The sequence below is a fragment of the Bubalus kerabau genome, chromosome 5 (assembly GCF_029407905.1).
Source record: "Bubalus kerabau isolate K-KA32 ecotype Philippines breed swamp buffalo chromosome 5, PCC_UOA_SB_1v2, whole genome shotgun sequence".
Lineage (NCBI taxonomy): Eukaryota > Metazoa > Chordata > Mammalia > Artiodactyla > Bovidae > Bubalus > Bubalus kerabau.
The window spans coordinates 9,016,626-9,029,843 of record NC_073628.1 but is presented as its reverse complement, the minus strand read 5'-3'; the positions used below and the strand labels follow the sequence as shown (position 1 = coordinate 9,029,843).

At 37.6% G+C, this 13,218-nt stretch overlaps 1 protein-coding gene across 3 annotated transcripts in view; it reads left to right on the top strand.

Moving 5' to 3' along the window:
• Nucleotides 1-13,218, top strand: part of RTN3 (reticulon 3) — a 64,342-nt gene that overhangs the window by 5,513 nt on the left and 45,611 nt on the right. The gene's annotated exons all lie outside the window — the stretch shown is intronic.

Here is a 13,218-nt window from a genome sequence, read left to right as displayed (position 1 = left end):
ACCTGGGGGTGGGGGCGTGGTGTTGGAGGCAGGAGCTCTCTGACTTCCTCACTGGCAGTTTGCCCTTGAGGATATAGTGAAAGGTATTCTGAAAAACATTTTTAGCAAAACTAATATGGAGCCACCTGAAAGCATTTCAACAGTGGGCATTGTCTTCATTTTACATAAAAGGCAGAAATACTTGATTTATGTCTTACACTTGTGTATTGCTTTATGGTTTAATTTGTGCCAATGCATTAACTTAATTCAACAAATATTTAAGCATACATCAAACATTGTGGCTGCGAAGTTAAAGGTAGGATGAAACAGGGATTAAGGATCCAGCTCAGTTCTTTCAAATACATACACTGCCTATCCTTCAAATTTGAAACAACATGTGATAAAAATAGTTCTGTCACACTCTTAAATTCAGTTATTGGTTAACCAAGTTCAGTTAACTTAGAAACCTTCACTTCTGGTCCCATGGTTTCTAAGCCAGGTGGCTTTTTGCTCCACTTTTCTACAGAAACTTCTCTCATCAAATACACCAGTTATTTTCCATGTTATTAAATCCAGTGGTTACTTGTCTTTCTCATTTTATTTATTTATTTTTTAACCTCACTGTGAGGAGTGCGGGATCTTGGCTCCCTGACCAGGGATTGAACCCATGCGTTGGAAGCATAGAGTCTTAAGGCCTGGACTGCCAGAGAAGTCTCTCTCCCTCATTTTAAATGCCATTGATTCCTCTCTTTCCTTTACGCAGCAATCAGCAAATCTTATTGATTCCACAGTGACTGACTACCAGTTTTCCCAAGCTCCATCGCTGCTATCCTGGTCCAGGCTATTGTCATAGCTCTCCTGAATTACTGCAATTGCCTCCTAACTTATCTCCAGACTTTCTCTCTTGGCTTTCTTCAGTCTGTTCTCCACACAGCAGCTGGTGTGAGTCTAAAAAATGTAAGTCAGATCATTTCACTCATTGGCATATGCTCTAGTCACTTCTGATCACACTCAGATTAAATGCTGAAGTCCTTAGAAAGCTTATGAAGCCCTGTAGTATCTGGCCCCAGCCTGCCCCTTGCTCACCTAGCTTTAGCCACACTGATCTTGTTATTTTGCACACCAGGAATACCTCTCTCAGTGTCTTGTTTGCTGCTCACTGTGCCTAGAATGCTCTTCCCTCATACATTCCTACAGCTCTTCACTTTCTCACCTCCCTTAGATCTTTGCCTGGCTACCTTATCAAAATTGCATAAGAGAAAAACACCCTATAGGCTTTTCCTGCTTTATTTTTCTTTTCACTTGTCATAATCTGTCTTACAGTATTTGACTTATTTATTTTGTATATTGTTTGTCTGCCACAAAATAGAAGTTTCATCAGAGTGGAGATTTTTGCTGTTTTATTTACTGCTCTATCTCTGATGCCTGTCAGAACCTGGCACAAAGCAGGCCTTTGTATTTTTTTAATGAGAGCAAAGACTTCATGGAATGGATGAGTAGATGGAGAACCTCTACTCCCAGGAAAATAATGCATATAAATGAAGTATTGCATCAACTTTCACAGATTCATGAACTACTATAAAATCCACTCATAAACCTCAGGTTAAGAAAATATTGTTTTTGAAAATCAGATTGTAAACTTTGCAAAACCTTCTGCATATGGAAATTGATATATTCATTTTGGTGCTGAGGAGAGACTTTTCATATAAATGCATAATACTATATCCAAATACACTGTATGTTTAAGATTGTGTTCTTTTACTACTTCTGGATTCTAGTTAATTTTCCACTAATGGCTTTAAATCCAGAAAATTATAACCACTTGAATGCCACATTTTGGTGTTTTAGAGATTCACTTCTATTAAGTACTCAATAGTAACCTAGTATGATGTGGCAGAATTGTAAAATGTGTTAAAATAAGTCTGATTTCCATCTTCTAACAGAATCTGAGATTTTGATTTAATATGTTTTAAACATTTGCAGAAGAGTAAAATATTCCTAACAGTAAATATAGCACTACTTAGAAGTTGGGTTATTAAAACATTTTTAACCAATTTACTATTTTTATGCTTCATTTTGTTTGTCAGACTTTCTAATTTTGTTTCTTTTGCAAGAAGAGTTCTGCTTATTTTTCCTCTTAGATTGCATATGCATTTACTTTACATATGTACAAAGAAAGCTTTCCAGCTCTTTAGTGTTGTAACAGTGAGCATCTTGACTTCTCCTAGAAATGCATAACTACTACATTAGTAGGGCTAATGTCCAGACTCAAAGTTTGTTTCTGAAATAACAATTTAAACTCTGGCTAAGGCTCTATAATGTTCAAGCCTCCATATCCTGTGTCTTCTACTGTATGCTGACCATCATATTCTGTGCCTTATGAAAGATGTAAGATGAAAAAAAAAAAAAAAAAGATGTAAGATGGACATGTAAGATGATCCTTAGCCATAAGGTGCTTCCAGTCCGATTGGAATTTGTTTCCAATAGCAAATAAGTTGAATGGATATTAGATCTTATTTGGTTTATTGATTCCAGAGGGCCAAAACATTGTTAATTGGTCTATTTTTACAGTAGTTATGTTAGCTCTAGTAAATTAAAATTATTAAAAATTAGCCTGCCAGTTTATGTAGATTCTCCCCCATGCCTTAAGTGGGGGAAATTCTTAGTAACTTGCTTCCAAAGGGTACAGTATAGAAGGGTGGGGAAAAGTACTACCATGGAGAAACTTGGCAAACTGTACCTCAGCCGGGGGATCAAGGTTAACATCATTGCTGATAAGTCATATTAATAATATGTACCTTGATATGGTATGACAAGGCAGCCCTTCACCTCAGTGAAGGGTTACCCCTCAGTGGTAATCCTCCCTAAAATGCATAACTCCAGTCTAACAATGAGTAGAACATCAGACAAGCCCAAATTGTGGGACATTCTGTGAAATATACTTGAACAGTCCTTCTCAAAATTGTCAAGATCGTGGAAGTAAAGAAAGCCTGAGAAGTTGCCATAGTCCAAAGGCGGCTAAAGAGACATGACGACAAAATGTGATGTGGTTTCCTAGATGGGATCTTGAAACAGGGAGGGGACATTAGGGAAAAGTTATTGAAATCTCAGGGAAGTATGGACTTTAGTTACAATGTATCAGTGTATCAATGTATCAATATTAGTTCATTAATTGTGACGTTTATCAATACCACCATACTAATATAACATGTTAACAGCAGCAGAAACAGTGCTGAATAAAAGCAACAATCTTTTCTGTAAATATAAAATTTTCTAAAATAATTTTTTAATAAGAGAAAGCTTTAATCATGAAATAGAAATTGTTTTGGGAGAGGCAAGTAGGTACGAGTAATGCAGTGGAGGTCTAGTGAGCACAAAAAAGTTTTGAAAAAGGAAAAAATGGCATAAAGTTTGGGGAGAAAATCAGTCTGCTTCCTAGACCTCTGAGGGGGGAGAGGACAGTAACTGGCTCAGTTTAGCAGTTTTTACTGAGATCCTGGGTTGCCATCAAGAACTGTGGTCATGAAAAAAACATACAAAGATGACACACAAAAATAAAACCACAGGCCAATATCACTGATGAATATAGATGCAAAATCCTCAACAAAATTCTAGCAGACAGAATTCAACAACACATTAAAAAGCTCATACACCATGATCAAGTTGGGTTTATTCCAGGGATGCAGGGATTCTTCAATATATGCAAATCAGTCAGTGTGATACACCATATTAACAAATTGAAAGATAAAAACCATATGATACTCTCAATAGATGCAGAAAAAGCCTTTGACAAAATTTAGCACACATTTATGATTAAAACTCTTCCAAAAAATGGGCACAGGAGGAACCTTACTCAACATAGTAAAGGCCATATATGGTAAGCCCACAGCAAACGTTCTTCTCAGTGGTGAAAGCTGAAAGGATTCCCCCTAAGATCAGGAACAAGACGAGGGTGTCCACTCACCACTGTTATTCAACATAGTTTTGGAAGTCATAGCTACAGCAATCAGAGAAGAAAAAGAAATAAAAGGAATCCAGGTTGGAAAAGAAGAAATAAAGCTCTCACTATTTGCAGATGACATGATACTGTACATAGAAAACCCTAAAGAAAAGACACTGATGAAAAAAATCAAAGATGACATAAACAGATGGAGAGATATTCCATGTTCCTGGCTAGGAGGAATCAATATTGTGAAAATGACTGTACAGCCAGATGCAATCTACAGATTCACTGTTATCCCTATCAAATCACCAAAGGCATTTTCCCCAAAACTAGAACAAAAAATTTCACAATTCATATGGAAACACAAAAGACCCCAAATAGCCAAAAAAGTCTTGAGAAAGAAGAATGGAACTGGAGGAATCAACCTTCCTGACTTCAGATTATGCTACAAAGCTACAGACATCAAGACAGTATGGTACTGGCACAAAAACAAATATAGACCAATAGAATAAGATAGAAAGCCCAAACATAGACCCATGCACCTGTAGGTACCTTATTTTTGACAAAGGAGGCAAGAATATTCAATGGGGCAAAGATAGCCTCTTCAATTAGTGGTACTGGGAAAACTGAACAGCTACATCAACAGTTTCTAACACTATACACAAAGGTAAGCTCAAAATGGATTAAAAACCTAAATATAAGATCAGAAACTATAAAACTCTTAGAGGAAAACATAGGCAGAACACTCAAGGACATAAATCAAAGCAAGATCCTCCAGGACCCACCTCCTAGAGTAATGGAAATAAAAACAAAAATAAACAGGTGGGACCTAATTAAACTTAAAAGCTTTTACATAGCAAAGGAAACTGTAAACAAGGTGAAAAGACAAACCTTAGAATGGGAGAAAATAATAGCAAATGAAACAACTGACAAAGGACTAATTCCCAAAATACACAAGCAGTTCATAACAACTCAATACCAGAAAAAGAAACAACCCAATCAAAAAGTGGAGAAAAGACCTAAACAGACATTTCTCCAAAGATGTACAGACGGCTAACAAACACATGAAAAGATACTCAACACCACTCATTATTAGAGAAATGCAAATCAAAACTACAATGTATGGAGAGAGTAACATGGAAATTTACATTACCATATGTAAAATAGATAGTCAATGGGAATTTGCTATATGTCTCAGAACCCCTTGTCAACCTGGAGGGGTGGGATGGGGATGGAGATGGAAGGGGGGTTCAAGAGGGAGGGGACATATGTACAACTATGGCTGATTGATACTGATGTTTGACAGAAAACAACAAAATTCTGTAAAGCAATTATCCTTCAATGAAAAAATGAAAAGAACTGTGGTCATGAGAAAGAGTGGAAGGAATGCTTTTGTGTGTGGGGGGGGTCTCAGCTATAAAGCAAAAAGGGTAGCTAAATGATAAAACTTATGTATTTTTGGCTGTGCCGGGTCTTCATTTCTGCACGAGGGCTTTCTCTGGTTGAGGCAGGCGAGGGCTGCTCTTCGCTGTGGTGTATCAGCTTCTCATGCTGTGGCTCCTCTTGTTGGTGAGCACAGGCGCCGTCTCGGTAGTTGTGGCACAGGGGCAGTTGTTCCGCGGTCTGTGCAATCTTCCCGAACCAGGTACTGAACCTGTGTCCCCTGCATTGGCAGGTGGATTCTTACCACTTCACGACCAGAGAAGTCAAAAATTAATTTGTTTTAAAATTAGAATAAGAAAAGATGTTTGAAAGAACTGATTAATTTCTCATTTTCATTATACTAATTTTAGATAAATTTCAAACACTTCATTTTTCTTTATGTATTAGAAGAAGTTTTAATAATCTGTAGGAACTATCATAAAGGAAAAAGCTTTGGTGTTATAGAAGGCATTCTACAAAGTTGTTCCCAGAATAACTTATTTCTCTAACAGTGTAGTCTATATTCTGCTGGTGTTGAAGGAATGGATACCACCAAAATAAGTAATTCATGGAAACTTTTTTACTGCAGTTTAGAAAATTCAAACAGTCAGGTTTATTAGTGTATTTTCCCCCAATCTAAATCAAAAGTGGACTCTCACATCCAATCCAAAGCTTTTTCTGTCTTTCTCTCCCCCCCAGCAATCCATCTAACACAAGCTTGATAAGAATTTGGAAACCTCCACTAGTGTGCCTTTTTCCTATTTTTCCTCCCCATTTTTCCACTGCTTTACCTACTCAGTGTGCTGCTGGAGGAAAAGGTTAAGAGGTATGGGGACAGGATCTTATCGTCTTCGTTCAATGGAGTTTTAAAACATAAACTTGAGAGGGGAGGGGAGTATAAATTCAGGGTTGTTAAGATTTGTTTGAAATTGAGAGATCAGCAACCTAGAATAATCACATATATAGAAACCTCGTGGTAACCACAAACCAAAAATCTGTAATAGATACACACCCAAAAGAGAAAGAGAATTCCCTGGCAGTCCAACAGTTGGGACTCTGGGCTTTCACTGCTGAGGGCCTGGGTTCAGACTCTAGTTGGAGAACTAAGATCCTGCAAGCCATGAGGTGCAGCCCAAAAAAAGGAAAGAGAGAAAAAGGAATCCAAACATAACACTAAAGAGAGTCATCAAATCACAAGGGAAGAGAACAAAAGAAGAAATAGACAAAGACAAATACTCTATGTTATCACTTGTATGTGGAATCTAACAAAAATGAATATAACAAAACAGACTCAAAACAAGCTAGTGGTTACCAGTCAGGAAAGGGAAAGGGGTGGGGCAAAATACAGGAGTAGATGAAGAGGCACAAACTACTGTGAATAAAATAAATAAGCTACAAGGATATATCATACAGCACAAGGAACATAACCAATTTTTAAAATAATCTTATCATTATTGTTACTTTATTTTGGCCACATCTCATGGTGTGTGGGAGCCCAGTTCCCTAACCAGTGGATCTTAACCCCCTTCAGTGGAAGCACAGAGTCTTAACCACTGGACTGCCAGGAAAGTCCCTAAAGTAACTTTAAATGAAGTATAATCTATAAAAATTTTGAACCAGTGACACTAAATCCTTAGTTTATATAACTAACCCATGAGAAATAAGATTCAATAAATAATAATCCTAGGGCTTGAAAATACATATATAGATGAGAGGATCAGGGCTCTGGAAAAGTCTATTGCTCAACTTTTCTCATTACTTAAAATTATTTACTCAAAATCATTTATTCAAAAAGTACCCTATCATGATAAAGATGCACATGTATGCAGAAAATATACGGGAAAAGTTAAATTAATTCATAAAATGTTAATGGAAACAAAGCAGTATTTCTAAATGTTGTGTATTACTTTGTATAATTTGATTCTGAGTTCATATGTAATTAAATTAATAAACTGAATGTCATAAGTATAACCACCACAAAAATATGTATACATAAACTTGATTAGTAAATTTTCAGATAAGTAGCACATGCGTTACAGACCAGCAAAAGAGACAAGTGATCTGGCCGGTAGACAGAAGAAGCATTGGCTTTCAAAAAACATTCAGGTTTAAGTCTTGATTCTGACATTTATAAGCTTCAGTTTTTGTAAGGATTTGATTTAATATGTATATAAATACTTAATTCAGTGTCTATCATAGACACTTGGGACTCTCTAAGTGGAATGAAGCTCTGTTTTCAAAGAGAAGTTTTTGTTTGTTTGTTGTAGTTTTGACAGTTTGTTGCAGCTTAAATTATTATGAAGATTGAAAATCCATTGGTGTAAAGACTAGTAGGATTGTTCACTAAACGGTTTCATTGAGAGACCTGTGAGAGATCCTGTTTTAGGTGTCCTTTTTCTCCCTCTAAGGTAACTAACTAATCTGTTTCATGTAGGTGGGAAGCACAGGTATGTGTCAGGAATTATAAGAAAAATGTATGTTCATAATAGAAAATTTAGTACACAAAAATATAAGGAAAATTAAAAACCAATGGGTAGCATAGCCTTTCATTTTGTAACAATCTCTAGAAATAATACATGTTCCTCATATTCAAAAACTCAAAGAAGCAAGAAAAAAAAACTCATAATCCCTCTACTCAGAGAGTAAATATCATTATCAATTTTTCTTCTTAAATGAATTTGTATTTTTTACCAAAATGGGGTCACATTATTTAAATTACTTTTGTAATGTTCTTTTTTATTCATTGTATTATCAGCATCATTTAGTATGAATAAATTCTCATCAACAGTACAATTTTTAATGAATAATATCCCATTGTATGGATATACTAAAACCTATTTAAGCAGTCCCTAGTAACTTTTATTAAATTTCCTTAATGTTTGTGATGAACAGTCTTATAACTACATATAGGCACAGATTTATTCTTTTACTTATAAATCTGATTATATATTGGAATTAGGTTTCATCAGGTTCACTTGTGGTCTTTTATCCCTTCTAGCAACTTCCTGGACTTTTTTCCTACAAATATTGCTTCTTTTTCATGTTCAGTCTTTTCCCTTCTACTTGCGCCTTTCTCTATATAAATACACTTGTCATTTCTATTCCTAAAAAAATCTCTCCTTCAACTCTACCTCTCTCTCACTGGTGCCCAGTTTTTAGTCCTTCTCTTTATCATCCATACTCTGCACACTTGGTTTTAGTGCTTTTTAAACTTCGTTCACTCCTCAGTTTTCAGTGGCTGGCCCCCTCCTCCCTCTAACCATAGAGTCATCAGTGCTGAATTACCTGATTACTTAAGTTCAGTGACCTGTTTCAAAGTCTTCACCACTCCTTGGCTTTTAACTCTGTTAATCATTCTCTAAAGCTTTCTTCAGGTGACAAAACATTTTCCCCCACATTGACTCTTTTCTGTCTCCTTCACTAGTGATTCTTTTTTGAGTCTCTGTAAATATTGGTCATGTATCTCAAGATTCCATTGTTAACACCTCTTTGATTCTCCCTGGACAAATTCATTCACTCTGGTGGTGTCAGTTCTCACCCAGGTGTTAGCTCCTAGATATTTACCTATAACCCTTACCTGTCTCCTGAGCCTGTTCATATTGGTAAACAGTTTCCACTTAGATATTCCTTATTGTTGTTCAGTTGCTAAGTCATGTGTGACTGCAACCCCATGGACTATGTAGCTTGCCAGGCTCCTGTCCTCCACTACCTCCCAGAGTTTGCTCAAAGTCATGTCCTTTGAATTGTGATGCTATCTAACCATCTCATCCTCTGCTGCCCCCTTTTCCTTTTGTCTTCAATCTTTCAATCTTGTCTTCAATCTTCAGAGCATCAAGGTCTTTTCCAATGAGTCAGTTCTGTGCATCTAGTGGCCAGAATATTGGAGTTTCAGCATCAGTCTTTCCAATGCATATTCAGGTTCTATTTCCTATAGGATTGACTGGTTTGATCTCCTTGCAGTTCAAGGGACTCTAAAGAGTCGTCTCCAGCACCACAATTCAGAAGCATCAATTCTTCGGCACTTAGCCTTCTTTATGGACCAACTCTTACATCGGTACATGACTACTAGAAAAACCATAGCTTTGACTATATAAAATATGCCTTTGTTGTTGGTGTTCAGTTGCTCAGTCATGTCTGACTCTTTGCAACCCCATGGACTGCAGCACACCAGGCTTCCCATCCTTCACCATCTCCCAGAGCTTGCTCAAACTCACGTCCACTGAATTGATGATACCATCCAACCTTCTCATCTTTTGTCATCCCCTTCGCCTCCTGCCTTCAGTCTTCCCAGCATCAGGTCTTTTCTAATGAGTCAGCTCTTCACATCAGGTGGCCAAAGTATTGGAGCTTCGGCTTCAGCATCAGTCCTTCATGAATATTCAGGATGGATTTCCTTTAGAATTGACTGGTTTGATCTCCTTGCAGTCCAAGGGACTCTCAAGAGTCTTCTCCAACACCACAGTTCAAAAGCATCAGTTCTTTAGTCTCAACATTCTTTATGGTCCAGCTCTCACATCCATACATGACTACTGGAAAAACCGTAATTTTGACTATACAGATCTTTGTTGGCAAAGTAATGTCTCTGCTTTTTAATATGCTGTCTAGGTTTGTCATAGCTTTTCAAGGATAAAACTTTGTTGTAGATATGCCTTCAGTTCAGTTCAGTTCAGTCGCTCAGTCATGTCCGACTCTTTGTGACCCCATGAATTGCAGCACGCCAGGCCTCCCTGTCCATCACCAGTTCCTGGAGTTCATCCAAACCCATGTCCATCGAGTCGGTGATGCCATCCAGCCATCTCATCCTCTGTCGTCCCCTTCTCCTCCTGCCCCCAATCCCTCCCAGCATCAGGGTCTTTTCAAATGAGTCAGCTCTTCACACCATGTGGCCAAAGTACTGGAGTTTCAGCTTCAGCATCTGTTCTTCTAATGAATATTCAGGACTGATTTCCTTTAGGATGGACTGGTTGGATCTCCTTGCAGTCCAAGGGACTCTCAAGGGTCTTCTCCAACACCACAGTTCAAAAGCATCAATTCTTCGGCGCTCAGCTTTCTTCACAGTCCAACTCTCACATCCATACATGACCACTGGAAAAACCATAGCCTTGACTAGATGGAACTTTGTTGGCAAAGTAATGTCTCTACTTTTGAATATGTTGTCCAGGTTGGTCATAACTTTCCTTCCAAGGAGTAAGCGTCTTTTAATTTCATGGCTGCAATCACCATCTGTAGTGATTTTGGAGCCCCGAAAAATAAAGTCTGACACTGTTTCCACTGTTTCCCCATCTATTTCCCATGAAGTGATGGGACCAGATGCCATGATCTTCGTTTTCTGAATGTTGAGCTTTAAGCCAACTTTTTCACTCTCCTCTTTACTTTCATCCAGAGGCTTTTTAGTTCCTCTTCACTTTCTGCCATAAGGGTGGTGTCATCTGCATATCTGAGGTTATTGGTATTTCTCCCAGCAATCTTGATTCCAGCTTGTGCTTCTTCCAGCCCAGCGTTTCTCATGATGTACTCTGCATAGAAGTTAAATAAGCAGGGTGATAATATATCTACTACTGTGGGCAGGAATCCCTTAAAGAAATGGAGTGGCCATCATGGTCAACAAAAGAGTCCAAAATGCAGTACTTGGATGCAATCTCAAAAACTACAGAATTAGTTTCCATGGCAAACCATTAGTATCACAGTAATCCAGGTCTGTGCCCCAATCAGTAACGCTGAAGAAGCTGAAGTTGAACGGTTCTGTGAAGACCTACAAGAGCTTTTAGAACTAACACCCCAAAAGGATGTCCTTTTCATTATAGGGGACTGGAATACAAAAGTAGGAAGTCAAGAAACAGCTGGAGTAACAGGCAAATTTGGCCTTGGAATACGGAATGAAGCAGGGCAAAGGCTAATAGAGTTTTGCCAAGAAAATGCACTGGTCATAGCAAACACCATCTTCCAACAATACAAGAGAAGACTCTACACATGGACATCACCAGATGGTCAACACCAAAATCAGATTGAGTATATTCTTTGCAGCCAAAGATGGAGAAGCTCTATACAGTCAGCCAAAACAAGACCGGGAGCTGACTGTGGCTCAGATCATGAACTCCTTATTGCCAAATTCAGACTTAAATTGAAGAAAGTAGGGAAAACCACTAGACCAGGTATTGAAGATATGCCTTAGACAGCTTATTTCTTAGTGGAAATTAATACAAAGAATTCCTCCTCATACCCTAGCCAGCCACATTTCATGTAGTTCTTCAGTCCTTTGACTTTTGCTTCTCCAGTCTCCAACATTCAGTGATTCAAAATCCTGTCCATTCTTTCCTGTCATATCCATCCCCTCATTCCCATCCTCACTGCCTTAGTTTAAGCCCTCATGTCTTGCCAAGATTATGTGGGAGCTTTTCAGTTAAGTCCATACTTTACCCCTGATAGCTCAGTTGGTAAAGAATCTGCCTGCAATGTAGGAGACCCCGGTTCAGTTCCTGAGTGGGGAAGATCCCCTGGAGAAGGGATAGGCTACCCACTCCAGTATTCTGGCCTGGAGAATTCCATGGACTGTATGGTCTGTGGGATTGCAAAGACTCTGACACGACTGAGCAACTTTCATTTTCACTTTACCCTGCTGCCAGAGTTCTTTAAAACACACGAGATATTATCAATCCCATACCTTCAGTGATTCCTCATTACCCATCATATGATATAATTCAAATTTCATTGTATGATATTTAAAGCTATTTGGAATCGGGCCAGATGTTCTTTCTCTCCAGACTGCCTTCCCTTGTCTTGTTCACCTGATGACCATCATCCTTTCTGCCCCTGCTGTATGCATTCTTCCCATAATGCAGTTTTACTGGTTTTTCTTTTTCAGTTGCTTGTGGGCACAACCATCATCTCTGCACTGTTACAATGCCTAAACTTAGTTACTTGTAGATAATATTTGATTTAATTATTAGTATTTGTGAATTAAGTTCACCTTTTTTGGGTGCAGTTGCCTGCATCAATATGGCATATGAATACAATATGATTTTGTAAGTTAGAAGAGCTCTTGCAATATTGTTGCAAACTACTTCTGGCTATCTGTGCCCTGTATCAGAGTAGATGCTGTTGCATAAAAATTTGTGTGTTGAAATTTTCCATTAGGAGGGTGTCAGGTGGAAATGAAAAGGTAGGTTCATGGGATCTTTTTAGCATCAGGCTTACTTAGCATTTGGATTTTCAGGTTTATTCAGTTGGCAGAGATTTAATGTTGAAGATAAATATTAACCCATTTGGAAACATTAAATAGAAATGCTTGTTTTAAGAAAGAAAAGAGTACTGTTTTTCAATGGTAGGAGTAAATGTGATGCTTCATTTTAAGATAATTTAAAAATAGTGAATTTTAAAATTCTGGTCTTGAGTTACCAAATTACTGCCTCTTGTCCACTAAGTTCTGCCTTGGTGTTAACGTGCTCCGTTTCTGTCAACCAAATAGTTTTCTTTTTTTAATTGAAGTATAGTTCATGTTCAATATTATGTAAATTACAGATGTTCAATACAAAGATTCACAATTTTTAAAGGTTAAACTTCATTTGTGGTTCCTATAAAATATAGGCTATATTCCCTGTGTTGTGTTTAGATTAGTACTTACAGATATAGCAATGGCCCAGTCCTTTAAAGCAGTCTCCTCATTTTAAGTATATTTCTGATATTTGTGAAAACATTTTTATAATTACAAGGAAGAAAGGAGTTAAGTAAAGATCGGTATATTTAGGGGTACTTTTTCAGGGTTTTGTTTTTCACATGTTGTTTTATTTTTTTTTCCATTTTTACTGAAGGCAATTTATATTCTTTAATTTTTTTTAAGGCCAAAGGTTGTAATGAAAAGCAAATCTCCCTCCTGC